Below are 27,627 nucleotides of genomic sequence, written 5' to 3' on the forward strand. Positions count from 1 at the left end.
ATTGTAGGTTCATTTTATACCCTGCTATTTTGCCAAAGTCATGGATAAACTCAAGTAACTTGGGAGAGGAGCCTATGGGGTTCTTTAAATACAGAACGGAGTCATCTACAAAGAGGGAGAGTTTTACTTCTTTCCATACTTGGGTTCCCTTATGTTTGTCTCTTGCCTTATTGCTCTGGCTAGGGATTAAAGTCCTATACTGAAGAGGATTGGAGAGTAGATATCCTTGCTTTGTTCCTGATTTTAGAGGAAATGGTTTTTTACCTTTCAACATTAGGTATAATGTATGCAGTAGGTTTGTCATAGACAGCCTTTATTATACTGAGGATATGTTCCTTGGATTCCTAGTTTCTCCAGAGCTTTCATCCTAAATGGGTATGGATCTTGTCAAAGGTGTTTTCTGTATCTGTGAGTTGATCATGTGGTTTTTGCCCTTGCTCCTATTGATGGTTTGAATTACATTATTTGACTTGCATTGATCCAGCTTTACACCCCTGGAATGAATCCTGTTTGATCATAGTATATGACTTTTTTGCTTAGTTTATTGTAGTCAGTTGGCCAGAATTTTATTGAGAAGTTGTGCATCAATGTTCATCAAAGCAATAAGTCTATAGCTCTCTTTTTTTGATAAGTCCCTATCTGATTTGGGGATGAGGTTTTTGGTGGCTTCATAGAACAAGTTTAATATTGAATTTTCACTTTCAATTTCATTGAAGAATTTGAAGAGTATTGGAATGATTTCTCCTTTGAAAGCTTTTATAAGATTCAGCTGTGAATCAATCAGATCCTGGGCTTTTCTTGGATGTAAGGTCTTTTCATGCTTTTTCTATTTTATTACTTGTTATGGGTCTACTTAGTTGCTTTAAATCTTCTTAGTTTAGTTTGGATATATCAGTATTTGGTAGAAATTCTTCCATTTCTTCCAGATTCTCCAACTAGTTAGCATAAAGGTTACAAAGTTTCCCTTACAGAGTTCTAAATTTTGCTTGTTTCTGTCAAGATGTTCCCATTCTTACCTCTGATTTTATTTTTTGAGGGGTTCATTCTCTCTGTCTCTGTCTGTCTGTCTGTCTGTCTCTCTCTCTCTCTCTCTCTCTCTTTTTCTCTCTCTCTCTCTCTCTCTCTCATTTTGGTCTGATTTGGTAAAGTCTGTCAATTTTGTAATTTTTTTCACAGAACCAACTCTTTGTTTTGTTGATTCTTTGGTTATTTTGGACTCTAATTTAATTCTAATTTAATTTTAATTATTTGTTTCTGTATACTGGTTTGGGGTTTGTCTTGTTGCTCTTTTTCAAGGAGCTTAAGGTATATCATTGGTTTGAGATTTCTACAATGCCTTGATGTAGCCACTCAGAGCTATATATTTTCCTCTGAGTACTGCCTGTAATGTGTCTCAGAGGAACTTGTATTTTGTGTATTCATTTTTGTTAATTATTATAAACATTTGAATTTCCATTTTGACCTATTCAATGACCCATTGCTAATTCAACAATGTGTTGTTCAGTCTCCATGTGTTACAGAATTTTCTATGGTGGCTTTTAGTGTTGAGCTCTAATTTTATTCCATTGTGGTCTGAGAAATAATTTCAGCAATTTTGAATTTGCACTGATTTGCTTTGTTACCTAAAATGTGATCTGTTTTGGAGGATGTTCCATGTGCTTCCAAGAACGTATATTCTGGTGTTTCTGGGTGAAATATTCTGTAGGTATTTGTTAAGTCTATTTGCTTTATACAATTGTTTAGTTCTAAGGTTTCTCTGTGAAGTTTCTGCTAAGTTGATCTATCCAGAGGTGACAATGGTATGTTAAAGTCACCAACAATCAAATTATTTGGATCTATGTGTGTTTTTAGTAGTGTTTGTTTGGTGAAGTTTGGTGCTCTGGCATTTGGTGTTTCGATATCTAGAATTATTATATCCTCCCATAGGAGAGATCCCTTTATTAGTATGTAATGTCCTTTTGTGTCTCTTCTCACTAATTATATTTTGAAGTCTATTTTATCTGATATTAAGATTATAACTCTAGCCTGCTTATGGGGGATGTTTGGTTGATAAATTTTATTCCATCCTTTCCCTTTCAGAATATGTTTATTTTTGTGGGCAATATGTGCCTCTTAAAGACAGCATAGTCAATCTATGTTTTTTAATTGGAGAGTTAAGTCCATTAAATTGACAGTAAAGACTGAGAGGTGTTTGGTAGTTTCTGCCATAATATCCACCTTCTTAAGAGCTGTGCCTGTCAAGTCTTACTTTATTTGTCTGGTTCTCTGGTTAGGGTTCTTTTTCTGCCTATATTTTGTTCTTGTTGGTTTTCTATGTGTAGTACATCTTTGAGTATCTTCTGTAATGCTGGTTTGGAGGAGATATATTGCTTCAATTTTTCCTTGCTGTGGAAGGCTTCTATTTATTCTTTAGTTTTGAAGGAGCATTTAGCTGGGTACACTATTCTTGGTTGGTTGGTTGTTTTCCTTTAAGGCATAGTATATATCATTCCAGACTCTCCTTGCTTTCATGGCCTCTGCTGAGATATCTGTAGTTATTCTGATTAGTTTTCCTGTATAGGTAATTGACCTCTGTCTGGCAGCTTTAAGTATCCTTTCCTTTGTCTCTATTGATCCTGTGCTGATTACAATGTGTCAGTGGGATGTCCTGTTCTGGTCTGGTCTGTTGGGGGACTAAAAGATTCTTTTATCTGAATGGGCCTGTCATTTTGGATGTTCAGGAAGTCTTCTGCCAGAATTTTGTTAAATATATTTCTTATTGCTTTATCTTCCTTTCTTGTCCTTCTTCAATACCTACTAGCCTTAAATTAGTTCTTCTGATTAAGTCTTGCAGCTTTAGCCCAGCCTAGAGCCTTTCTCCACTTTCATGGCCTGTCCAATTTTGTTTAGCTTATGCAGTGAAATTTTAGACTGAGTGGTGAGTTTGCCTATGTTTGCTACAGAGGGGCAGGGTCGCCTCTTCCTGAGCCTGCCTCAGGTAGAGCTGTTCCTCTCTGGGGAAAGCTTTGTCCTTCAGCAGGGCTGCCTTTCCATGGGTGCATTTTTCATTTTCAACCAGAGGAATGTGGTGCAAGGGCATCAGATTCCTTTGCCCTCTTGAAAAATGTCAAGGTTTCTCCATCCCATGTTACTGGTCAGCAGCTCTGATGGGCTCTGTGCCAGTATCAAAGATGGTGTTCTTCTTGGGTAGGGGGAGGGTTTCCTTCCAGATGATGTTCTCTGGGAAAGAACAGAGATGTCTTTTGTGGGGTTCTCATGCTTTCCCTTGGTGTTTTGGACTCTCTGTGGTGTGATGAGTTGTCTGTATCCATCTGTGGCCAGTTGGGATGTGAATTTCCATTCCTGGTTTTGAAGACTGTGCTGGACGTGAGTGGGAAGTCCACATGCATGCTCTCTCTGCTGCTTTGGTCACAGCTTTCTCAGACTGCGGCCCCACTGCCATCATCATGAGAGGTGGGTGCTTACATCTGCCATGTAAAGCAGTTCACTTGCAACTTAAATCGGTCTCATAAAGCAGCACGTTTGCAACTTTCTTCCTTGGTATAAATCTCTGTATAATTATAGCTTACTTGGTGTGACTCCTTACATTTTGCTTTATCTGGTAGGACCCTAAAACTCTGTTTTTTCAGAGATAGCTCTGTTAGTCTTCTGTTCATTTTCTGCCATCTTCCCTCCTTCCAAGCAGGTAATATTACAACAAACAAGAGGCCTAGTGCCTGTTGCCAACATGCAGAGAATGGTGAAGCATTTCTCACTGGATGAAGAGATTCACGCATGAATATGCAATTTCTCAGCCTATGAAACACAAGACCTCATGGAGACCAAGACAAAGGAGACTTCTCTGATAAGAACTAAGTGACAAGTGGTGTTTAATATTTCTGGTTCTATTTGCTATTTTCCTTTGGGATATATGTAAGAGCACATGTAAGAGCTAACTCCTAAATCTTCCAGTCCATATAAAAGTCAACAGCTTCGCAGAGGATGTGACTAGAAGTGAGATTATTTCAGTCCTGTCCTCACTTAGAGCAAACATCTTTGAACATTAAAGATTCAGTCAAGCATGAGATATAGCAGCAGCATTACCAGCAATCTAAATAAATTAGATGCTCTGAGGCTAGTGCTTTCTAACTCTGCATGCCCTTACTTACGATGTTCTCTTAAGAATTGTCTAGCAGGCTGGGTAAAAAGCTTGAAGCAATGTCTGTATAGGCTCCTTATATTTACTTTGTACCTTTCTCTCTCACTAGGTACATTCAATTGACAAGTAAATCAACCTGCACTGGAGATTCATATTTACAAGCAGAAATTAGAGACACATACAATATCATTACTATAGAGTAACATGTGGCAACTTTATTTTAGTAAACCATCTCAGAATAAAATGAAATAGTAGCAGTAGACATGTAGGAAGTGTTACTGGCATAGGAATGCCCAGTCTGGTTACTGATCTAGTTATCTGTACTTTTAAATCTTTACTTCTTTTAAAAGATAGTGAAAACTTTTGACAGCCTATCATAGTAAAAATAAAATAGCTGGATATAACCTGTGGTTTTTATAGGTGAGGAAATAGAGTATCTGAGAAGTAAAAAGTTCCTTGAAGTCTCCTTACTGTATGAACACAACTCCCATGTCTTATCTCCTCTGAGTGAATAGTCTGCACAGCATAATATGCAACACTGCACAAGAAGACATGCCTTGGAACAGAACAGACCTGTGTTCAAACCTCACCCCTCCTGTGGATCTGGCGCACTAAGACCAAAGACAAATTTCTCAAACCCTCCTGGCCAGTGAGTGAAACCATAATTACTAAAACCACTGCCTTGTGGTAAATGTTTCTATCTGCCACACTCAGAAAACTGAGTAGGCTCAAGAGATCCTAGCTTAAAAAATAATAATCTGGAAGGCCTTAATATTGAATGTCAAGAAACCTAAAAGCTCAAAATTATAAGAATATGATTTTAGAAAAAAATAACTTTAAAATTGTTTTCACTTTCTACTCTGTTTGAAATTCTGTTATTGAAGATGCAATAACATGAGAGAATTCCCCAATCATTTCTCCATTGCCTGAGATTCTGTGTTTTTGGGTGGGGGAATATGAAAACCTATTTCGTATGCACTCAAATACAAACCACAAATTTAGCAGAAACAATAGAGTTGACCAAACAACAACACTATTGTCTATTTTCTTTTCCTGTTAAGATCACAATTATTCCAATTATTCAGTAACTTTGCTGAATTCTTCAAACAAAATGGCTTTTATCACTAAAAGTATCTGGAATTATTTTTTTTGCCAGTCCTGGGGCTTGAACTCAGGGCCTGAGCACTGTCCTTGGCTTATTTTACTCAAGGTTAGCACTCTACCACTTGAGCCATAGCTCCACTTCTGGATTTTTCTGTGTATGTGGTGCTGAAGAATCGAACCCAAGGCTTCCTGTATGCAAGGCAATTACTCCACCAGTAAGCCACATTCCCAGCCCAAAAGTATCTGGAATTTCATCAGCCGGAAATAAGCCAATATACACAAATGATTTGTATGTGTGCACACCAATGGCACTGGTCTCAGTGTTTCATGCTTGCTAAGCAAATACTCTACCATTTGAGCCATCTCCAATTCTTTTGATTGTTTTTCATTTTATATTTTTGCTCAGCTTTCCTCATGTAGATGAAGTTCTCCAACCTTTGCCTTCTGAGTATCTATGATTATAAGCATGAGCCATCATGTCTGGCTTGTTCTCTGTGACAGTCTTATACATGCTGGCCTCAAACTTTGATGTTCCTGCCTCTGTCTCTGCCTCTCCTGGGACGCTAAGAAGGAGACTGTTAAGCTAACATAGTGATACTCAGCATCAAAGAAACCTAAAGAATAAACAATTAAATGCCAACTCTTCAAAATAGAAAGAGGGAAAGAACCTGGGTTCTTGGTGCATCTTTGAGTCATTAAATTGGCTAATGCTGGAGCCACCCTTTCCTTGTGTAATTTCAGGCCTGTTTCTGTGGTTGCATCTGGAAAGAGGACTCTATTTCTTCCTATTGAAACCATCCCATCAAATGATGCATGGTGATTATTTACTTGCTGCTTTATTAAATAAACAGCACAACTGCCATGTTTCCAGAGGTTAATGAGATAATGCTGGTGAACTCTTAGCAGGAATTCTGGGGTGAGGCTGAGTTCTACACAATACAGTGTGTGTTGTCCTAGGTCAAGTTCCTTTGTTCCTATGGCGCATCTTCTAGAAAACAAAGGATAATTACCAGATCATGAATCAGAAATTATATTCAAGGCCCCAAGAAATAACAAATACAATATTCCAAAGTAAGGTAATTTTGCAAAAACGTTAAGATTTTAAGGAGTTTAGTTTCTTTGTTGTGGTGTGGTTGATCTTTTTTGTCTTATAAAAATCAATTCCATGGCATTTGAACTCCTCCTCTACATGTAAGGCATGAAAAGTTTAAAGGTTTAGGAGTATTTTCTTGGAGCAAGATCAAAGTGTATTCCACCCTCTCTCCTAGAAACACCACTCCCATTTCAAATGAAGAATGACACTTTAGGATGATTAATTTTGCCAGAAGGATTGGATTGAGAGATAATTATGCACTGGGCATGTCTTTGGAACATTCCCAGATACAATTAGAGTTGAGGGCTGTGAACTATGGATTTGTAATATGATAGCACTGTGGTACTGAGACTGTGAAACCTTTGGATCAGGTTCTTCGTCTTTATGATCTGGAAGAATGAGTCCGTGAAACAAAATGGTAAATATTTATTGAAGAAAAAGATGAGCAGAGCTTCCATTAGAAAGGAAGGGATTCTCAAGGGTGAACATTGCATGATGTTTGTTGTACAAGTGTGGAGCTTAGGTGTCTAGGAGTGAGTTATGTGACCCTCAAGATCATTGGACAGCCTGAAGGCCATATCAGTCCTCAGACCCACTAGGATGCTGTATACATCCTATTGGATGCCTGTGTGAGCTCTCCATGCATCATTTATCCCCACTCACTAGGACTCTGTTCTGACGCACACCTCTGAGTTCCAATGAGTCTACTCTTGGTCACATTCAAGTGCTCCAGGGGCAAGCATGTGCAACTATTCAAGGCCATGACGATCTGGTGTCTAAAGCCTGAATATAAGACTGCTCAAGGCTATTCTAAATGTCTAACCAGCTCATTCTTTTGGGTCTAAACTGGGAGGTGGTAAAAAGTAGGAAGTGTGGCCTTATTGGAGGAAGCATGTCAAGTAAACCATATCATGCCTTGGCCCCTTCTTGATCTTCTCTGCTTCCTGTCCACCACAAGGTGAAGAACCTCCCCACTACATGCTTCCTCCTGACATGGCATTCTGGCCACACTTGGGGTCAATCCACCATGGACTAACCCTTCTGAAATGTGAGCAAAGTACCTTGCTCTCTTATACTGTTTATTTCCGGAATTTTTGTCCGACAAGTCTAAAAAACACAGACTTCAAAGAAACAAATCCAAAGACTGAGACCTTTGGCAGCAGGGAGGGGAGGAGGCAAGAAGTAACTGGTCAGGGGAAGATGAGGGTGCAGTAGGCCTGGGTCCACATGGGAGACAGATGATTTGGAAAGAATGTGTACCGGGCTTGGTCTTTTGATTCAACGAATGCAGAATTTCCAGTGAATCAAGAGGAAGCCATCCATGAAAAAGAATGTTGAGTCCTCTCCAAAAGGGTCATCAGAAGGGGGAATGTGGTATCAGAGAGAAGCTGGAGAGTTGTGTATTCTAGTGCCTCAGGAACAAAACAAGCCAAAGGAGAACAAGCTGTGGCCACCCAGTGATGGAGAAGAAAGACTTTAAAGACTCTGGGAAGTAGACCCAATGGAGCAACCACAAAGAAGAAAAGCTGTAAGTATCTGCCAAGTCCAGAGAGCACCAGGCCACCTTGCTGTAACCAGGTGTGTCAACTCTGAATAGATTCTCCAGAATCCCTGGTCTCTCATTTCCCAACTTGTTTTTCTTCAGTCATGGGGCTTGAACTCTAAGGCCTGGGCACTGTCCCTGTGCTCTTCAGCTCAAGGCTAGCACTCTACCACTTGAGCCACAGTGCCACTTCCGGTTTTCTGGTGCTTAATTGGAGATAAGAGTCTCACAGACCTCCCTGCCTGGGCAGCTTTGAACCTCAATCCTCAGATCTCAGCTTCCTGAGTAGCTAGGATTAGAGGCATGACCCACAAGCACCTGGCTATTAACCAACCTTTTTATGTCATCATCTTGGTACAGATCTTAGAGGGAAGAAGACTGGGCTTTAATGGAGATTAAACTTCTCACTGTGCCAATGATTTGAAATTCTAAGTACTGGGTTGAGACAGTTTTGTGACATAAAGAGAATCTAGAGCTTTTAATTTCTTGAAACCTATCCAAATTTTGAATCTAACAGCATGGGGAAAAAACGAACTACCACAATGAGCAGGCAAGAAGGAAAAATAAAAATCAAACATTAAGTCATTTGCATATTTATGCCCCATGAGTCTAGCTCTCAATGTAGTAGTTACAGTTTCCTATTATATAGTGGCTGTGTATTCTGCACTAAGGAAAGAGTGTCAGAAATGAGCAAAATCATGCACAATTTCTATCTCACTAAACTGCATTGCTGAGTGTGCAGAGACTGGCTCTTATGTATTATCAAATACACCATAATTGTTACCAGAGAGCCCTCTCTCTAAAGCCTTGTGAACTATTGATGATCACTGGAAGGGAAGTCATACAATAATTAGCAGAGCTGAGATGTAGTTATTTTGTTACTTCAAATCAGTGAGATGAGGATGTTCACTTGGCTTTTCTCAGCTCTTTAGGTAGATTGGTAACTTGAGACAGACTGGGATCTATAAACCATATGGTGTCTATTAGATTAAATATTCTGATTCTTGAGCAGTATCCTTCATAACACCTCAAACATTGAAAACAAGCCAATGTCAATTAAATTATAACTGAGTTAAGTGGAAGATAGTATAGCCATATGATGAGATATTACTTGACACTAAAATGAGATAAAGAACCAATACATGTCTGAACGTGGATACACTTGAACAACACACTAAATGAAAGAAGCCAGACAAAAAAGCTCATGCTACCTGTGATTCCATATCTATCCCATATAACATGTATGCACATACATGCACTTTGTGTTATATGTTGATAAATGTCATCTATCACATATGTTATATAATACATATTATATGTGACACATGCTCATAGTCTATATATGTATTCTATATATGTATATATGTATGTGATAAGATCTACAGAAATCAGAAAGTAGCTTAGTAACTGGGTAGTCTGGGAAAGGAGTAGACAAGGGAGAATAGGAACTATTAAGGATTATGGAAGCTTTTGGATTTAGAGGGAAGAGAACTGGGCTGCAATGAAGATTGAACTTCTTACTGTGTCAGAGATTTGGAATTCTCAGTACTGGGTTGAGACTGTTTTGTGACATAACGAGAATCTAGGGCTTTTAATTTCTTGAAACCTATCCAAGTTTTGAATCTAAGAGCATGGAATAAAAAGAACTAAACAATGAACAGGCAAGAAGGAAAAATAAAAATCAAACATGGAATATTATGGATTAAGTATAGATGATGAAAACATCCTCAATATTTTGACAGTGATTATGGCTGCATAGATCTGTGAATATACTAGAAACTATTGAGTTCACATGTTAAGTCAGAAATCATATGTTATGTTTATTAGTATGTCAAGAGTACAGATACATTTTAAAAGTCTAGGATTTTTTGTGTCTAAATTATAGAATAAAGTTCAGAAAATACAATGTGCATTAAATACATAGCTTGTAAGAAAGAAACATGGCATGCTCATTTTCTAGTAATACAATAATTATTAAAAGAGAAAATACCTTTATTAAGATATTATTGCATATATTTAAGTAATACAAAATCAGGTATTGTTTATAAAGGATTGATAAGAAAAATATATGTAGGGTAAGTAAATTAATTTTACAATTTCCTCCTTTTAATGCTAAGTTCTGACACGAACATTTTCTTGAGTTATCATAACTGGTAGTTTGCATCATGGATGGGACATAATTAAAGTATACAGGTAAGTCTTTCTTTTGTTGTTGTTGGTTGTGGGGCTTGAACTCTGGGCCTGGGCACTGTCCCTGACCTCTTCAGCTCAAGGCTAGCACTCTACCACTTGAGCCACAGCGCCACTTGAGCCACAGCGCCACTTCTGGTTTCCTGGTGGTTAATTGGAAGTAAGAGTCTCACAGACTTTCCTGCCCAGGCAGGCTTTGACCTGTGATCCTCAGATCTCAGCCTCCTGTGTGGCTAGGATTACTGGCATGAGCCACCGACATCCGCCCAGCTCAGGTAATTCTTAATCTTTGTTTTTGGCAAAGACTTTGAGCATAATCGTCTGTTAAGAAAAAGGTGAAAACCTTTATGAGTGCATACCTTATCCAACTTACTCCTCTCAGCAAACCATAATGAAACAGTGATCACAACGCCACAGAAGAATAGACGGATGGCTAGAAATGGTATATTGTTTGTAAAAATGTATACACTTCGACTTGATTGTAAGCCACTGAAAGAAAAAGAAGTAGAATATAGAAATTAACTTGAGCTTCTATTCAGTTCTTCCTATCCAAAATGGATGAATAGGTAGTCCTTCAGGTCCAGTATAAGCTCAGTGCAGCACCTGGGCTGTGCTTTTTTCTCAGCTACTCCATGTTGCATAGAGCAGTAGCTTTGAGGTTAGGCCATGCTTGAGTGACACCACTTTATAAAACAAAAATTTGTTGCATTTTTGAGTGCAAATGTTGGGGCAGGATGACTCTGAGGCTGGTTAGCTATAGGGAAATAATGCTGCAAGCAATCCCCCTCTTCTAATCCCATGCTGGGAGACACCCATGAGTTTTGTCTTCCCTCTCATCATACCTCACCACGGATGCTCCTCCTGGGGAGTAATTAATAGTCAGTTTGTGGTTAGGACTTCTCCCAAGGAATGGAAAATCTCCAGACCATTCTAACCAAACTGAGGCAATTGCACAGTAGAAATGTATTCATCCTTAGACTGATGTTTGCACAACAAACTCCTATTTCATGCATATGTGTTGCATCTCAAATACACACACACACACACACACACACACACACACACACACACACACACACACACACACACCCCTAAAAGGGATGCAAATCTTCAACATGTGCATATCCTGTTCCAAAACCTGCCCTAACATGATCCTGGATTTTCCAGGTATCAGCCCACTATCATTACCATGAACTCTTCCCACACTCCCCAACCCTAGAAAACTGAGCATTTTAACTACAGCTTGTTCTTGAGCCACTTAGCTCATGCCTGCTGTTTGTGTTAGCAGTATATTTTCTCTCTCACTCCTTTGCCACCTTACTTTTGTGTATGTGCAATCAATATTTTGTTGGAGATGCCAAGAATCTGAGATCTTTACCTCTGCTACCTCCCACAAGTAACAATTCTACATCTTTCTTGTGCAAAAACAAAATCTGCCCAGCACAAACCATGAGGCAGACTGGTAAATAATGTATTTACACTCAAGTAAATAAAGAACATGTGAACACATGAGTGTATAAAATTTTTTTTAATCCCGGTTCATGAGTTTATGTAACACACCAGGTCAAGACTGAGGCAGCCCGCTCATGTGCATCACAGAAAAGGAAAAGCACCAATTTTGGGTATGCTGGCACACACAGATCTGTCACCAAATCATCCCGGTCATGCAACAATGATGGACAGCCACAGATTCTCAGTGGTCCTGGGGCTTGGGCTCAGCATAACTCACTGTTTGACAGAAACAACTCAAATTGCCAAACTGCAGAATTGCTAATTATGGTTGCACAGATACAGTGAGGCTGGAATCAGCTCTGCTCTATGCTTTGAACAAGCATTGATTCTTCAACAGCTATGCCTTTGATACCACTGGCCTCACAGCTGTGGTGGTTTCTTATGTTCCTATCTTATCTCACCACCTGTTGTGACTCTCCTAGCATCTGTAACAGCTTTCAGCTCCCTGCTCTTGCCTTCAGCAAGGATTCTTGGAGCCCTACAGATGCCTCAGCCCTGTCTTAGCTTTTTGTAACCTGTACTTCATTGTAAAAATATAATGTATAATCTAAGCATTAATACTAGCAATTAAGAGGGCGGGGGATATGGCCTAGTGGCAAGAGTGCTTGCCTCGTATACATGAGGCCCTGGGTTCAATTCCCCAGCACCACATATACAGAAAATGGCCAGAAGGGGCGCTGTGGTTCAAGTGGCAGAGTGCTAGCCTTGAGCAAAAAGAAGCCAGGGACAGTGCTCAGGCCCTGAGTCCAAGCCCCAGGACTGGCAAAAAAAAAAAAAAAAAAAAAAAATACTAGCAATTAAGAAATAAAGATTACATAAAAGAACCGGATTGCCAATTGGCTTGTAACTGTCAAACACCAGTAGTCCTTGATCAATTAAAGACAACAAAATAGACAAAGCTTATGAATTTATTTTTATTCACTAAATTCCAACATTATGGAAAGACACAGAATCTGTCTGGTACAACTGGCTCATGATACTTAGTACAAATCTGACCCCATTATTTTTACTATCTCTCAGAATGTCAGTCACAAATTGTGTAATCTTTTATTTTTCCTGTTCAACTTGCCATTTCCTTTTCACATTTAAAATTAGATCTTTCCTTAGTAGATGAGCCTACTTTAAAGTTAAGTTGATATTCCGTGTGTCTGAATGTTTAGATATAAGAGCGGGAATTCGTTTTGTAAATATGTGGAGACTAGAATAGAGGGAGACACAGAAGGTTTTCAGTACCAATACTTAGCTCTAGTATGAGAGGACTGTATGGGGAAACTATGAACTGTTTATTTATTCTGTTGTTGTTTTTTCTTTATTGTCAAAGTGAGGTACAGAGGGGTTAGTTTCATATGTAAGGCAGTGAGTACATTTCCTGTTCAACTTGTTAACTCCCCCTCATTTTTCTCCCACTTCCTCCCTCCCCCTTTCCCTCTCCCCCCCCATGAGTTGTACAGTTGTTTTACGCCAAATGGTTTTGCAAGTATTGCTTTTGGAGTCATTTGTCGTTTTATCTTTTGTCTCTCAATTTTGATATTCCCTTTCCCTTCCCTAGTTCTAATATCAATATATACAGTATCCAGAGTACTCAGGTGAGATACAGTTATAGTGGGGGTACAACCTTAGAAAGAGAATACAAGAGAAACAAACAAACAAAAGGTAGGATTTCACATGGCATGTTGAAAATAATTACAACAGTGATATAACACTTGTTTCCATAACGTGGAGTTCATTTCACTTAGCATCATCTTATGTATTCATAAGGGCATAGCTATTGGGATATTGTGATCTTCTGCTATGACTAGCCTAAACCTGTACTAATTATTCCCTAAGAGGGAAATCATAGAGTCCATGTTTCTTTGGGTCTGGCTCACTTAGTATAATTTTTTCCAAGTCCTTCCATTTTCTAACAAATGGGGCAATGTCATTCTTTCTAGTAGAGGCATAGAATTCCATTGTGTGTATGTACCATATTTTCCTGATCCACTCGTCTACTGAGGGGCATCTGGGTTGGTTCCATATTTTAGCAATGACAAATTGTGCTGTGATGAACACTGTTGTGCTGGTGGCTTTAGTGTGGTCTTGCTTGTAATGTTGTTGGTTTTTCCTTGAGAATAAAGACCATGAGGTCCAAAGCATTTACTCCAATGTCCAGATGACAGATTGTGAAATGGAACCTGGTTGAGCTGTGCTCTTCTTGTGCCTGAATCAAATAGAGCATGGACAGGGGCCGGGCAAGTGCCCAGCGGAACTCCAAAACCCCATCCTGCCCGAGACCTTGGTGTGACACACTAGGCGAGTTCCTGGCATAGAAGCAAACAAGGGCAGTCCAACTACATCCACCAGTGCTACTGGCAGAGTGAAGTGCCTTGCCGGGTGACTTCACAGGTCTCCAGCACCATCAAGAAAGCAAGAACTGATGACCAGCCAGCAGCATGGGTAGCTGATGGCAAACAGCTCGCTAATCCACAGAAATATTAAGATGAGGTTTTGCCAAGGCTCTTATATGAGACAGGATATTAGTCTACTGATTTTAATTTCTTATTGGCAATGTAACTCTGGATTGCATGGACAGTAAGTTATGGATTATGATTTAGATTCTATCTTTACACCAAACAAACCTGTCCATCAGTCCACTACACATTCACCTTTGCTGCACACTATTATTCCCTTTATTTTGTGCATTTAAAAGAAAAAGCAAATTTGCTATCTTGTATAGCAGCTAAAAATTGTCCCAGTCATGTCCATAGCTCATAGAATTAAGCCACTTGCCCATGTTAATTACCATTTAAGTTAGATGTACTTGAAAGGTGCTCCATGTCTCCTAGCTCAGATTTTCAGTCTGGTTTGTTGCATGACTATTTGTCACTCCACTGACAGGCAACCAGATGTGTTATTGGGCTGCAAATGGCTACAGAGCAACTCCCTGTTTTGTAGACAATAAACAAAAGCAAATTAGGTGCTCAGCCATGCATCTATGAAATGGTGAAGTCAAATTATGAAAATACGTCTGTCTGATTCAAAATGCTTGCTAGATGCCACAAAATCCATCCTAAGCAGAAGCTACTTTGGACAAAAACTTTCACGTGTTTGGGCTTCAGAGATTTGCAGATATCATCAATGAAGTTCAAGTAGGGAAAAAAAAACAGTCAAATATCTTTGTAATGTGCATGTTTCTCAGAAGAAAGCCACTGGCTATTAAGATCTGTCTGGAAATTTTGCCAGAGTTTGGGATGAACCCCGAAAAAGACAGTGCGAAGAACTTTTAAATTCCTTTCACATGTAGAGTTTCTGTGTTAGCTAAGCAGAAACGTTGATCCTGCAATCAGATAACCCAGGAAGTATTGTGGAATTCTTTTAAATATCAGTACTCAGCTTAGGGCAGAACACAAATGCTTGTCTATTATTTTGATTCCCCTGCAAAGACCACAGCAGGCTCTAGGCTGCATCGAGCGGCCTGGCTTCCAATGTGAACAGGACAGGAAGGAGCTAAAGATTAACAAAGTAAGCAAACTTGTTTGCTCTGTAAACCTTGGATAAGCTTGAGGCTAACTGGAGGAATTCTGAACCCTTAGACTGTGCTGTGTAGTTTCCTTAACAACTAAGGACTGACAATAAGGCAAACAGATATGACTCAGAGGAAATGTTTCAGTCCAGTTCTCGGAGACCAAATTTGGTCATCGGGAGAATAGTCATCTTTTCAGAATAGTCATCTCTGCCTTACCAATCACATTCAAAAGCTGATAGGGCTCTCAGGGAGCCACCTGGGAGGCACGGCTATTCATCTGTGGGGAACACCAGAGCCTCCATTAGTCACATAGAGCTATGCCCTCCAGAGGCCCACTATCAAAGAGGAAGTTCACCATGTCCTACTTGGAGATTGATAGGGAGGTGTTGGGTGCATGGGGACTGAAATGAACTTGCATAAGTAGTGGCTCACAGGACAGGGCCATTTCAGGAGTGGCAGGTGGGCTATGGAAAAACATGAGTGCATTCTAGATCTCTTAAAGAAGGATGAGGCCCATCTACATTCTGCAAGTACTACCATACTTGTCTTAAGACAACTGCAGAGTAGAACTAATGTTCTGGTGATCCACAACATTCCTGCCCTGCCCATCTTCTCTGTATCCAGAAGGCTGTGTGTCTGTGTGTCTGTTTTCTTCTTGCCCCCTCATAGCCACTCCTTCCACACCTTCCCTCACTGCTCCTGACCACCATGCTTTCCTTATTGTTTCCTCTGTTGTCACTTCTCCTGTGACTTTTCAAAGATGTGTGTTCACTTTGCCATTTCTGCAATTGGAAACACTGCAGTGCCTTTGCCTTGCTCTAAGGCCCCAGCCAGCAGCTTTGCCTTGAATTCCTGGACCAAAGTCACTGAACTACCTCTCACTTGTGCCCAATCCTTCTGCCCTCTTTTCTCACTTGTCCCCAATCCTTCTGCCCTCTTCTTTCATTACCACCTCGCTGATCTCAAATTGAGGGAAAATGTAAATTAAGTCTTCTTGAGTAGCCTGTCAGTTCCTTGTACTTCTGATCTTGGATAATATTCTGCAGCTATATATTCATTAAAGTATCATTCCCTGAAAAATTAAAACTGGAAATGACAGACTTTTATATGGCTATGGACAGTGAGACTCAGGTTCACAGGATCAGAACTGAAAATATTACCTACACCCACTTAGCTTTTCCCATGTGTAGAATAGCTATAACAAAGGCTTTCTTGTACAACAAGATGTACACAGAGTGAGAACTTTTGCTCACTGCCATGGCCAATGTACACTGCAGTTTCCACCTGTTGTCTCCCCATACCCTACCTTAAAGCCTTTTTTTTTTTCTTTAAGAATGCATACCATCTGGGTTCTCTTTAAATTTTTATTTTTAAATTGTCATTGTAAATGTGGCTTATGGAGGGGTTACGGTTATATAAGTCAGGTAATGAACACATTTCTTTTTGAACAATGTCACCCCTTCCCTAGCTCTCTCCCAGTTTTTCTCCCCTACTCCCACCCACAAGTTCTACAGTTCATTTTCAACATAGTATCTACTGAGTAACACTGCTGCATTTCTTCACCATTTCCTCCTTCATTTCTGTGCCTCCCCTTACCCTCCCAGAGACAGAAAACATAACAAACAAGACAAAAAGAAAACAACAACAAAGATAAAGCTCTTGTTTCTATTTCTTGGAGTTCATTTCAATAAATATTATTTTCTATAATCAAAAGAAAAATATTATTCCCACACACAGAACTGCAGGGTTTCAAACTGCAGAAACAAAGTCTATTTTTTTTTAGTTGGTTTCTGAAAGCAAGCCTAGTATGGGCAGGCAGTAGGTATATATATATATATATATATATATATATATATATATATATATATATATATATATACATCAAACTGAATTTGACTCATCTCATTTATAATAGAGTGGATTGTGTAGGAAGGTGAAGTGAGAAGACTCATAGGTTTTCCTTTTGTCCTCATATAGAGACTACCAAAAATAAATGCATAAGATATTCTTTTACGGGAGATTGGAGATGGGTCAGGTACTGTGGCTTTGGAGCTTTGAGTTCTTTCCTGGCTTTTGAAGTCAGGGAACACCTCCACTTCCAGCATTTTGCTGTTCAATCAGAGATAAGAATCTCACAGATTGGTCTTCCCAGGCTGGCTTTGAACCTTGATCCTGAGTAGCTAAGACTACAGGCCTGAGCCACCTGTGTGCCCAGCCACAAGGCACTCTTACGTCCCAATTTTGGGAGTGTGTTGCATCATTGAGGAGGCTATTTAGGGAAAGCTACTGGTGCCAGACTTTTGTTTTCCCAGGCACAGGGGAAATGGCACATTTGCTCAAACTAACCCAGCTTGAATCACTTCCCATCAGCTCTGAGCCCTCCTGGAGGGCAGCTGAGCCTTACTTGGAAATGACTTTAGTTCCCACCAGGTTGGTTTGGCACTCGGGGTTGCCAATCCTGGACTGCAGGAAAGATCCTGGTCCAAGCACATCTCTCAGAAAGCCTTGGGGTTTGGCATTGGCAAGTCAGTGTGAGACTGGTGAAAGCAGTGTGCCAAAGACAGGCTCTCTGAAACCCTCTGATGGTGATTAACTGCCTCGGTTTTCCTTACAGCGAGTTAAAATCCAACGCAAAACCTGATTCAGAAGGAATTTAAATTATAGTGAAAGAGGACAATTGAAATATCTAAGGCTGAAATGTTGATCATTGTTTTCTGTCCCATCACCTTCAAATTTAAATCAGAATGAAGAGGCTGAAGGTAGGAGCAGAAATGATTGCACACATTACTTAAGAACATGCTCTGGAAGTAGGTTATATCCTTTCCACTATTCCAATATGGGGAATGAGGCTTGTAGAGAGCGATTGACTCAACTCCAGTCACAGCCCCAGAGTGACAGAGCCAGCCCGCAGGCCCACAGCTAGATCACTTGGGGTCCCGGTCACTGTGTTGTGTTCACAATAAAAGAGAACATTCCTGAACCCCAAGTAGTATTTGTGTACATCCATAGAGCAATTAAAATGTTGGCAAATAACCCTGAAATCTCTGTAGAATACTTAGTTGAAATAATTGGTAGGCGTGCCGTTCCTTTCTTTTTTTAATTTTTAAAATTTTATTGTAAAGGTGATGTACAAAGGGGTTAGAGTTACATAAGTAAGGTAGTGAGTACATTTCTTTTTGAATAGCATTACTCCCCTCCCTCATTTTCTCCTGCTTTCCCTCCCTTGCCCCCAGCTTCCCTCCCCCACAAATTGTAAAGTCCATTTCCAACATAGTGTCTAGTGAGTATCACTGTTGCAATGCTTCAGCCTTTGTCCCACCATTTCTGTGACTTCCCTTCACTTTCCCAAGTGAGATAAACTTATAGACAAGACCAAAGTCATGGAAATCAGAAACAGTGATCACAGGGAAGAAAAAAACAAATAACAAAAGAAATAACTGCAAACTGTACACTAAAACAAACAAACAACAAAAACCTCTTGTTTCCATATGTGCATGCATGTGTGCATGCATGTGTGTATACATGTATATGTACTCATATTCTGTATAGGCTTGCCTATGTTTATCATTTAGATCTATCTTCCCTATATGAGAGAAAGCATGACCTTTGTCCCTCAGAGTCTGATGTACTTCTCTCATCATAATATTTTGCAGGCTGAAATTGACGCTTTCATAACTCAAAAAATGGCAGGTTCTCACTTTGACAGCATATATACTAAAATTGGGATGATACAGAGAAGATTAGCATGGCCCCTGTACAAGGATGACACACAAATTCATGAAGCATTCCATATATTAGAAGAATTATACACTATAATCAAACAGGATTCCTTGCAAGGATGTAAAGTTCATTTAATAGACACAAGTCAAGTAATGTAATCCATCACATCAATAGGAGCAAGGAAAAGAACCACATGACCATTTCCATAGATACAGAGAAAAAATTGACAAGATCCAACACCCATTTATGATTAAAGCCCTGGAGAAACTAGGGATCCATGGAATATTCATGAATATAATAAAGGCTGTGTATGACAAACCCACAGCTAGCATTATACTTAATGGTGAAAAGTTAAAGCATTTCCTTTAAAATTAGGAGCGAGACAAGGATATCTGCTCTCTCCACTTCTCTTCAGTATAGTACTAGAATTTTTAGCTAGAGCAATAAGGCAAGATGCAAATATAAAAGGGATCCAAATAGAAAAAGATGAAGTAAAACTTTCTCTCTCTCTTTGAAGATGACATGATCCTGTATTTAAAGAACCTCATAAACTCTACTCCCAAGTTACTCGAGCTGATCCAAAACTTTGGCAAAGCAGCAGGATATAAAAGTAATCATCAAAAACCAATGGCTTTTCTGTATACCAACAATGAGAAGAGTGAGGCTGAAACCAGTAATGCAACCACTTTTGCAATAGCCTCCAAAAGAATAAAATGCCTAGAAATAACCTTAATCAAAGAAGTGAAAGACCTCTATGATGAAAACTTTAAAAACTTGAAAAAAGGAAATTAAAGCAGAACTAAGGAAGTGGAAAACCTCCATGCTTCTGGATTGGGAGGATTAACATCATGAAAATGGCAAAACGGCCAAAGGTCATCTACAAATTCAATGCAATACCCATCAATACCCCAACACCATTCTTTCATGAAATAAAGGAAGCAGTCCAAAAATTCATATTGAACAATAAAAGACCACAAGGAGCAAAACCAATGCTTAGACAAAGAACAGTGATGGAGGAATGTCAATACCAAACTTTAAATTCTATTACAAAGCTATAGTAAAAAAAACAACTGCTTGGTATTGGACCAAGAACAGGCCTGAGGACCAATGGTATAGAACTAAAGACCCAAAATAAACCCATATGCCTATGGCTACTTAGTCTTTGATAAAGGAGCTAAAAAAATAGGATGGAAGAAAGACAGCTTCTTCAACAAATGGTGCTGGCAAAATTGGCTGAACACGTATAACAAACTGAAGCTAGATCCTAATATATCACCCTGCACCAGAATCAATTCCAAATGGATCAAAGACCGCTAGGTAAAAGATGATACCCTGAAAACATTATGGGAAGGAATAGGAGAAACACTAGGGCTCCTTGGAAAAGGTTGAAACTTCCTTAATAAAGATCCAGAAACACAAGTCAATTGCATGAAAATGCAGAGCTTCTGCACAGTAAAGGACATCGTTTGCAAGATAAATAGAAAACCCTCAGATTGGGAGAAGTTCATCACTGGCCATTCAATAGAAAAGGGCCTCATATCAAAAAATTAAGTTTCCCCAAAACAAATCCTCAAAGAAACAATTGCTTTCTTAATAAGTGGTCCAAAGACCTAAAAGGAGAATTCTTTAAAGGGGAAATGAGAATGGCCAAGAAACATGAAAAAGTGCTCAACATCACTGGCCATAAAAGAAATGCAAATCAAAACAACATTGAGATTCCACCTCACCCCAGTAAGAATGGCGATCATCCAGAAAACTAATAACAACAGATGCTGGAGGGGATGTGGCCAAAAGGGAACTCTACTATACTGTTGGTGGGAGTGCAAACTTGTTCAACCACTCTGTAAAGCAGTGTGGAGGTTCCTCAAAAGGCTAAACATAGAGCTCCTCTATGACCCAGCAACCCCACTTTTAGGCATTTACCCAAAGGATCACAAACAAAACCATAATAAAGCTACCAGCACAACAATGTTCATCACAGCACAATTTGTCATAGCTAAAATATGGAACCAACCCAGATGCCCCTTAGTAGATGAATGGATCAAGAAGTTGTGGTATATATACACCATAGAATTCTATGCTTCTCTCAGAAAGAATGAAATGGCTCCATTCATAAGAAAATGGGAAGACTTAGAAAAAAGTCATACTAAGGGAAGGGAGCCAGACCCAAAGAAACATAAACTCTATGGTCTCTCTTTTTGACAATAATTTGTATATATCTAGGAGAGTCCTAGCATATGATCATGATAGTTCAGTAGCTAGGAAAATATAATCACAAAAGATGACACTAAGAGAAATGATCTCCAAAATATAGAAACAAGTGGCTTATCACCGATGTTATTTTCAATGTACTATGTGAAATTATTTCTTTTTTCTTCTGTTCATCTTCCCTATGATTTAAGCCATGTTGTCACTGTGTTTGATTCTGGTGTCCTGGGTATTTTATATATGTCTATCTGAATTAGGGAAGGGAAGGGGACTATTAAAATGATGAGACAATGGGTAAAAGGCAAATCAGTGCAACACCAGTATTTACAAAACAATATGTTGTGAACTAACTGTACAACTGAGGGGGGGAATTGGAGAGGAGGTAAGGTGGGAGAAAAATGAGGGAAGAAGTAACAAGTTGGACAAGAAATGTACTCACTACCTAACATATGCAACTGTAACCCCTCTGTACTTTACCTTTGCAATAAAAAAAAAATGGGGGAACATTGGCAATTTTAAATACCATTTGTCTCTGAATTGCTGGTCTCCTGACTCCACCATACTTTATATGTTTTTAATTCTCAACACACTATCAGAACATCCTAGAAATGCAGCAAATATTTATTGAAGAAACAAACAAGGTAAAATTTTATTTATCAAAAACACAGGTATCCTTATGTAGTATTCTTATTGTATGGAGACATTTTAATAAAATAATAGCTTTGTGCAAGCATTTTGCTGCAGAAAAAAATATTTGAGCTTTGGAGTCAGAATGACAAATCAGATTTTCAACTCCAATAGTTTCTATGCAAGACCTTGGGCAATGACCAAACACTCTGATTATTTTTCTTTACTTATGAAACTGAAATGACAATTGATAACTGCAAGACTACTATAGGGCCTAAATATGATTTTATTTGTACTGATTAATTGTTCACTAGACAAAGTTCAGATGAATATCATTCCAGTCTCTTAACCCTGATAATCAATTTATCTCCCAGTTTTTTATAGGGAAGTGTGTTTTACATAAGTTTGCTGCATGTTTATACTTGGCTTCACCTCATCCATGACTATGATGCTAAGTTGCTTCATGTCTATCCTTAGCTTCACTTCATCCATGACTATAATGCTAAGTTGGCAATAGGAAATGTTAAAATATTTTTAAAACTATCATTCAAATGAAAACTACAGCAAAGCAATATTTATGAGATGTTAATTAACATTGTGCAAATGCTCCAACAGACTGAAGATCATAAAAGTTCTACTTCCTTTTATTTTCTGGAAGAGGTGTCCTTGTACTAACAAGTTCTATTTTCATTCATGTGAAATGTTAAACTTCCTGTATGCTAAGTTCATTTTCATGGCCCCACCCAATGAAGATGATAATGGTCAGCAAACAGAGCTATTTTGGTACCAAGTATTTCTGAAAAATCTTCCTCATCAGCAAAGTTGAAGGGAGAGGCAAGGAAAGGGCTTTTATGTTTGCAATTAAGTGAGTCTCTTTTGATATTTAATAATAACAAAACAAAGTCTTTGTTGATCCAAAACAATGTTAGGAAAGTGGCAATTCACATGGAAAAAATGTCTTACATTTTTGTTTTGTGGCTAACTATGAAAATGTCCTTCGTAGAAAAAACTTTGAGAAATACTCCTCTAAGGAGGGATTTTCAGACTTTCCTGGCCTTTCTTGAATCAGGAGATGTCCAGGACATTATTTATTTGCCTGTAGGTTTTTACCTTATTCCAGTAATACAAAAAGTCTTATAAGGGATTTAACTACTTGGTTTTCTAGAAATTGAAATGTGATTCTTCACAGAATTGAATTCCAGTCTCTTCTATCCTCTTTTATTTAGCGTTCAGCCAATGTTAATTGGTCACTTTCAATGTGCAAGACACAGGTTGACAATTGGGAGGCAACCCTGCAGCATATAAAATAGCCCTGTGTCAAAAAAACAAACAAACGGGGCTGGGGATATAGCCTAGTGGCAAGAGTGCCTGCCTGGGATACACGAGACCCTAGGTTCGATTCCCCAGCACCACATATACAGAAAACGGCCAGAAGCGGCGCTGTGGCTCAAGTGGCAGAGTGCTAGCCTTGAGCGGGAAGAAGCCAGGGACAGTGCTCAGGCCCTGAGTTCAAGGCCCAGGACTGGCCAAAAAAACAAACAAACAAACAAACAACAGCACTGAAGTAGGACACTGGGCTTCACTCACAGCAAATGTTTGAGTAGGTTTGAGAAGGGTGGAAAGGTTTCAGGAAATACTCAGTAATCTTGCTATTGCACACAGAGTTTTCAGCGTAGCATTGATGGCATCACCAGGAAGCTTGTTGGAAAAGTAGAATCTCAGGACTCACCACAGACTTTCTGAATCAGAATTTGCATAACAAGATGCCCAAGTGGCTTGTAAGCACTTTAAAGTGTGAACAGACCTTGGCTAGAATGGTCTAAACAGTGTGGCCATTCAGAAAATAGCAACAGGACCCATTAAGGCAGCCATGACATTACAGCCAGGGGCAAGCAAGCAAGCAGCAAGTAAAAGCAGCAAGGAAAGGCTGCAGGGACCCAAGAGTGGTATTCTTCAGTCAGACTAAGATGGGAGTCAACTGTAGCCATTTAACACTTTCTCTAAGTACATTTTCACTTCTTTATGAGTTAATGCTATTTCGTGTACTTTTCTTTGGTGATACTTATTGTCTCACAATGATTTGTGGATGTGTTTACCACCCTATACCTTCCCTAACCACGCTGTCAACTTTTCAAAACAGAACTATTTCCCTTTACATCTTCTGAAACTAGGACCCAAAAATCTATTGACCTAAACTAAGTTGTAACTGTGCAATTCTTACGGTTGAGAAGTTAGCTTGTCCCCAAGTTATTATACACCAATATTGCAGCCTAGACAATGTTTTCAATCATTAGTTCACTTGTTCTTAAACTATTTCTGAATGCCAGGTACTTTCTACCTTCTCTGTCTGGTGTAAGAATCTTTCTGCATCACTGTCTCTAAACACCTCCTTCCCTCAGGTTGAATTACTACACTGACAATGCTGGCAACAAACTCTGAATATCTAGTACCTTTTCCACAGAAAAATAGATTTTTGCTTCCTCTGCTATGTATAAATGTTACTAGAATTAATGTGAGACTATACCAATGCTTATGAATGGTGGACTTAGTGTGAGTTAAGAACATGAGAGAAATTTTTCTAAGAAATAAGTTCTGATCCAAGATATAGAGGATCAATAGTATTTCATTAGACAGTGAGAAAACTGAGAAGACAAGAGTCATCACATATCCAGCCTGAGATACTGGAGAGATCATTTCTGGTTGGTGAGCCCCTGCATAGGAGCATCTGCTGGAGAGGTGCTGAGAGACAAGATTTCAATGGTGTCAGACGCCAGCCTGAGGACGTCAGACTTGGCTTTGCAGGTGAGAGATAAACGCTGAAAGTTTTGAGCAAGAAAGTTGTGATGGTTTGACTCTGCACTGTTCCCCACAGGCTCCAGTGTTGAATGCTTGATTCTCTGCTGGTGGTATGAGTGGGAGGTGGTACAGTTTAGAAGGTGAGGCCCAGCTGGAGAGAGCAGGTCATCAGAAGTGGGCCTCTGGGCTGGGGATATGGCCCAGTGGCAAGAGTGCCTGCCTCATATACATGAGGCCCTGGGTTCGATTCCCCAGCACCACATATACAGAAGTGGCGCTGTGGCTCAAGTGGCAGAGTGCTAGCCTTGAGCAAAAAGAAGCCAGGGACAGTGCTCAGGCCCTGAGTTCACTGCCTAGGACTGGCAAAAAAAAAAAAAAAGAAGTGGGCCTCTGAAGACTTGACTTGTTCCCGAGTCCCTTTATCTTTGTCTGCTTCCTGTCCTCCATGTGAACAGATGCCTCCATGAACTCTGACTTGTGCAGTGTTCAACTTGTCCCCAAGCCCAAGAAAATGGAGCTAGTTGTCTACAGACTAAAACCTTTGCAACATAAGCCAAATAAGCCCTTTTCTCCTTAAGATGTTTATATCGAATAAACAAAAAAAAAAGACAAAAAAATCTGAGTATCATGGCAGTTATGTGTGTAAATGGTGTTTTAGATAGCCAACTCCAATCATTGACAAGAGTAATCCAAGGACTGTGCATGGTTGGTTAGCTACAGCAGCAGTAACAATACCTGAGTAGAAGATGACCTCAGTAAGGTGACTGCAGTTCGAGGGAGAAAATGATTGATATGAGAAATAATGCAGAGGAATGAGTTAACACACCAGCAAATTCTGTTAATACTTCCTCTCAAGTTATCTCTAAAATCTAATGACTCTTAATCTCAGCTCCACTTTGTCTAATCTAGATAACTGCCAAAGATACCTATATGATGTACATTTCATGCTATTTCTATTCTCTGGTTCTTCCAGCAAGAATGGACTCTTGAAAGACACAAATACACATGCTGCCATTCTCCAGCTTGAAATTCTCCAAGTGATAATAACGCAATGCAAAAACTGTCCAGACTGAGGTGCATCCCACCGTAGGGTTGGTCCCACCTGTTTCTATCACATGCCATTCTTTCTGAATCTCTGGGCTCCAACAACATTGCCTCACTCAGATTTTCTTGAATATGCTGTTTTCCCGTATAGGATTTTATTATAAACTCATACCATCCTCTGAAATGCTTCCACCTGAGTCCCAGCTCTACCTGTGGCTCCCACTCACTGTGGCTCATATTGCAGATGAGTGTCTTGTACAGAGTTCTAGTCAGTAGCATCAGCAATATCTTGAAGACCTAAAAAATTAATTCAGAAATTGAATGATGCTAACACCCCAAGAAAGGGGAAGAGTCTAATTCTTGTCATTAAAATTCATACTACATTTTTAACATCTTCTAAAAAAATCATAGTGCTTACTGTTTTAACCATGTTTACTCATAGATTTTGGAGTGGCATAAAATATTCAAGTTCAGCAAACCTTATCTAACTCCAGCATTTTTTTCCTTTATTGAAACTCAAACTTCCTACTTATTAAACGTAAATTCCCTAATTCCTCTCACTCAGTTCTAATCTCTATGAATTTGACTAGTCCAACAATCTCACTCAGGGAGTATTTGTTCTTGTATGTTCTTGTATGTATTTCACTTATTACTGCTTTTTCAGGGTTCAGCAGGGGTGTAGCATGTGCCAGACTTCCCTTCCTTTCATAGGCTAAAAAGTACTCCATGTGAGTTACACCCATCTTAAGTGACCAATGCAGCTATGATCACAGGTGTCACACTGAAGCATCATTTCAAGCTTCTGCCTCTACTTCTTTGGGGACTAGAACTAGGAATGGAATTGATGGATCATACAGGAGGCTCTCCACTTGACTTTTGGAGTAATTCCCATGCTGTTTTCCCTATTATCTGATATTTTTCATCTGAGCCAGTATGATACAAGGGTCCCAATTTCTCCACATCCTCTGTGACTTTAGATCCTTGATTAGTATTATTTCTAATATCCCAATAGCTATAAATTCATTAATACATTTCATAATCCAGCGATAAATGTAGGCATAATAAAGAACATTATCTCATTGAATCCCTGTGCCTTATGTTCCAAAAGAAGCTGGAGCCCCAAAGGTTAAGTGACTACTCAATGTCACATATTAGAATAGAGCTAGAACCAGTTCTCCTCATTTACAGTGATTCCAGGAGCCTCTTACCCTTGAACACAGGTAAAAATTATTAAACATTAGAGTCAGAAACACATCATGGGTAAGAGCAAGTCATGGAGGAAATTGAGCTAGAATCCTTATTTTATTCCTTTCCTTTCCATCCTCAAGAAGTTAGACTGGCCTCTGTTTCTTTATCTGTAAATTGACAGTAAAGATCCTGGCCTTCTAGAAATACTGAAAAGATGAAACACAACTATTAAACATACAACATAGTCCCTATGCCATTTAGACACTAAAAAATTAAATTTTCCCTCTACCACTAAGAGTCATTGGACATATGATAAGTACTAACCCAATATGTGCTAAGTTGACTTGCTTTGAAAGCAGAGTCTAAATTGCTTTGAACTTTTTTTCTGGTACTTTCTGTCTAATTTAGTGTGTGTTCTAACAAAAGGTCAGTGGAACAAAAGAAGCAGATGGTCTTCCTGAAGTATGGGCCAAAGTGTGCAGAGGGTTTCTTAGGGGTGATATCTCCACCCATCACACAGCTTAAAGTCTCAAGGGCAGATCCCCACCATTTCAACTGGCCCTTCCTGAGCACACCCTGGTGCAGACTCCAAGTCTGACAAGGAAAATGTGCTGTGATCATCACAGAGGGGGGAATGCAGCTGCTCCAAGGAGGAGTCTATTGTCAAGGTTCTCTGGGTAACAAAAAGAGGAAAAGGCCTATCAAAGCATTTCCTGCCTGCAAGAGCCATGTGCTTCCATTAATTCTTTTCCCTGAGTCAGTCTGTCTCCCTCAGACTAACATCTTTCAATGTCCACTATCCCAGAGAAAAGAACACACAGTTAATTTTAAAACCATTCCATAGAGTGAAGTTGGCACCAGGAACAAGACCAGATATCTGTGATATATTTCACCTTAAGTCTGACCCCCAAAGACTGTGACTAGAGGACTTACATGTTTTCAGAAATCGACTTCTACCTGTC

General features: G+C 39.3%; 1 non-coding gene across 1 annotated transcript; it reads left to right on the forward strand.

Moving 5' to 3' along the window:
* Positions 1-18,772: 18,772 nt before the first annotated feature.
* On the forward strand, positions 18,773-18,879 carry LOC125339745. Its single transcript, XR_007208597.1, has one exon. It is a non-coding gene; the product is annotated as a U6 spliceosomal RNA (small nuclear RNA).
* Positions 18,880-27,627: the final 8,748 nt, after the last annotated feature.

The sequence above is a fragment of the Perognathus longimembris genome, chromosome 21 (assembly GCF_023159225.1).
Source record: "Perognathus longimembris pacificus isolate PPM17 chromosome 21, ASM2315922v1, whole genome shotgun sequence".
NCBI lineage: Eukaryota > Metazoa > Chordata > Mammalia > Rodentia > Heteromyidae > Perognathus > Perognathus longimembris.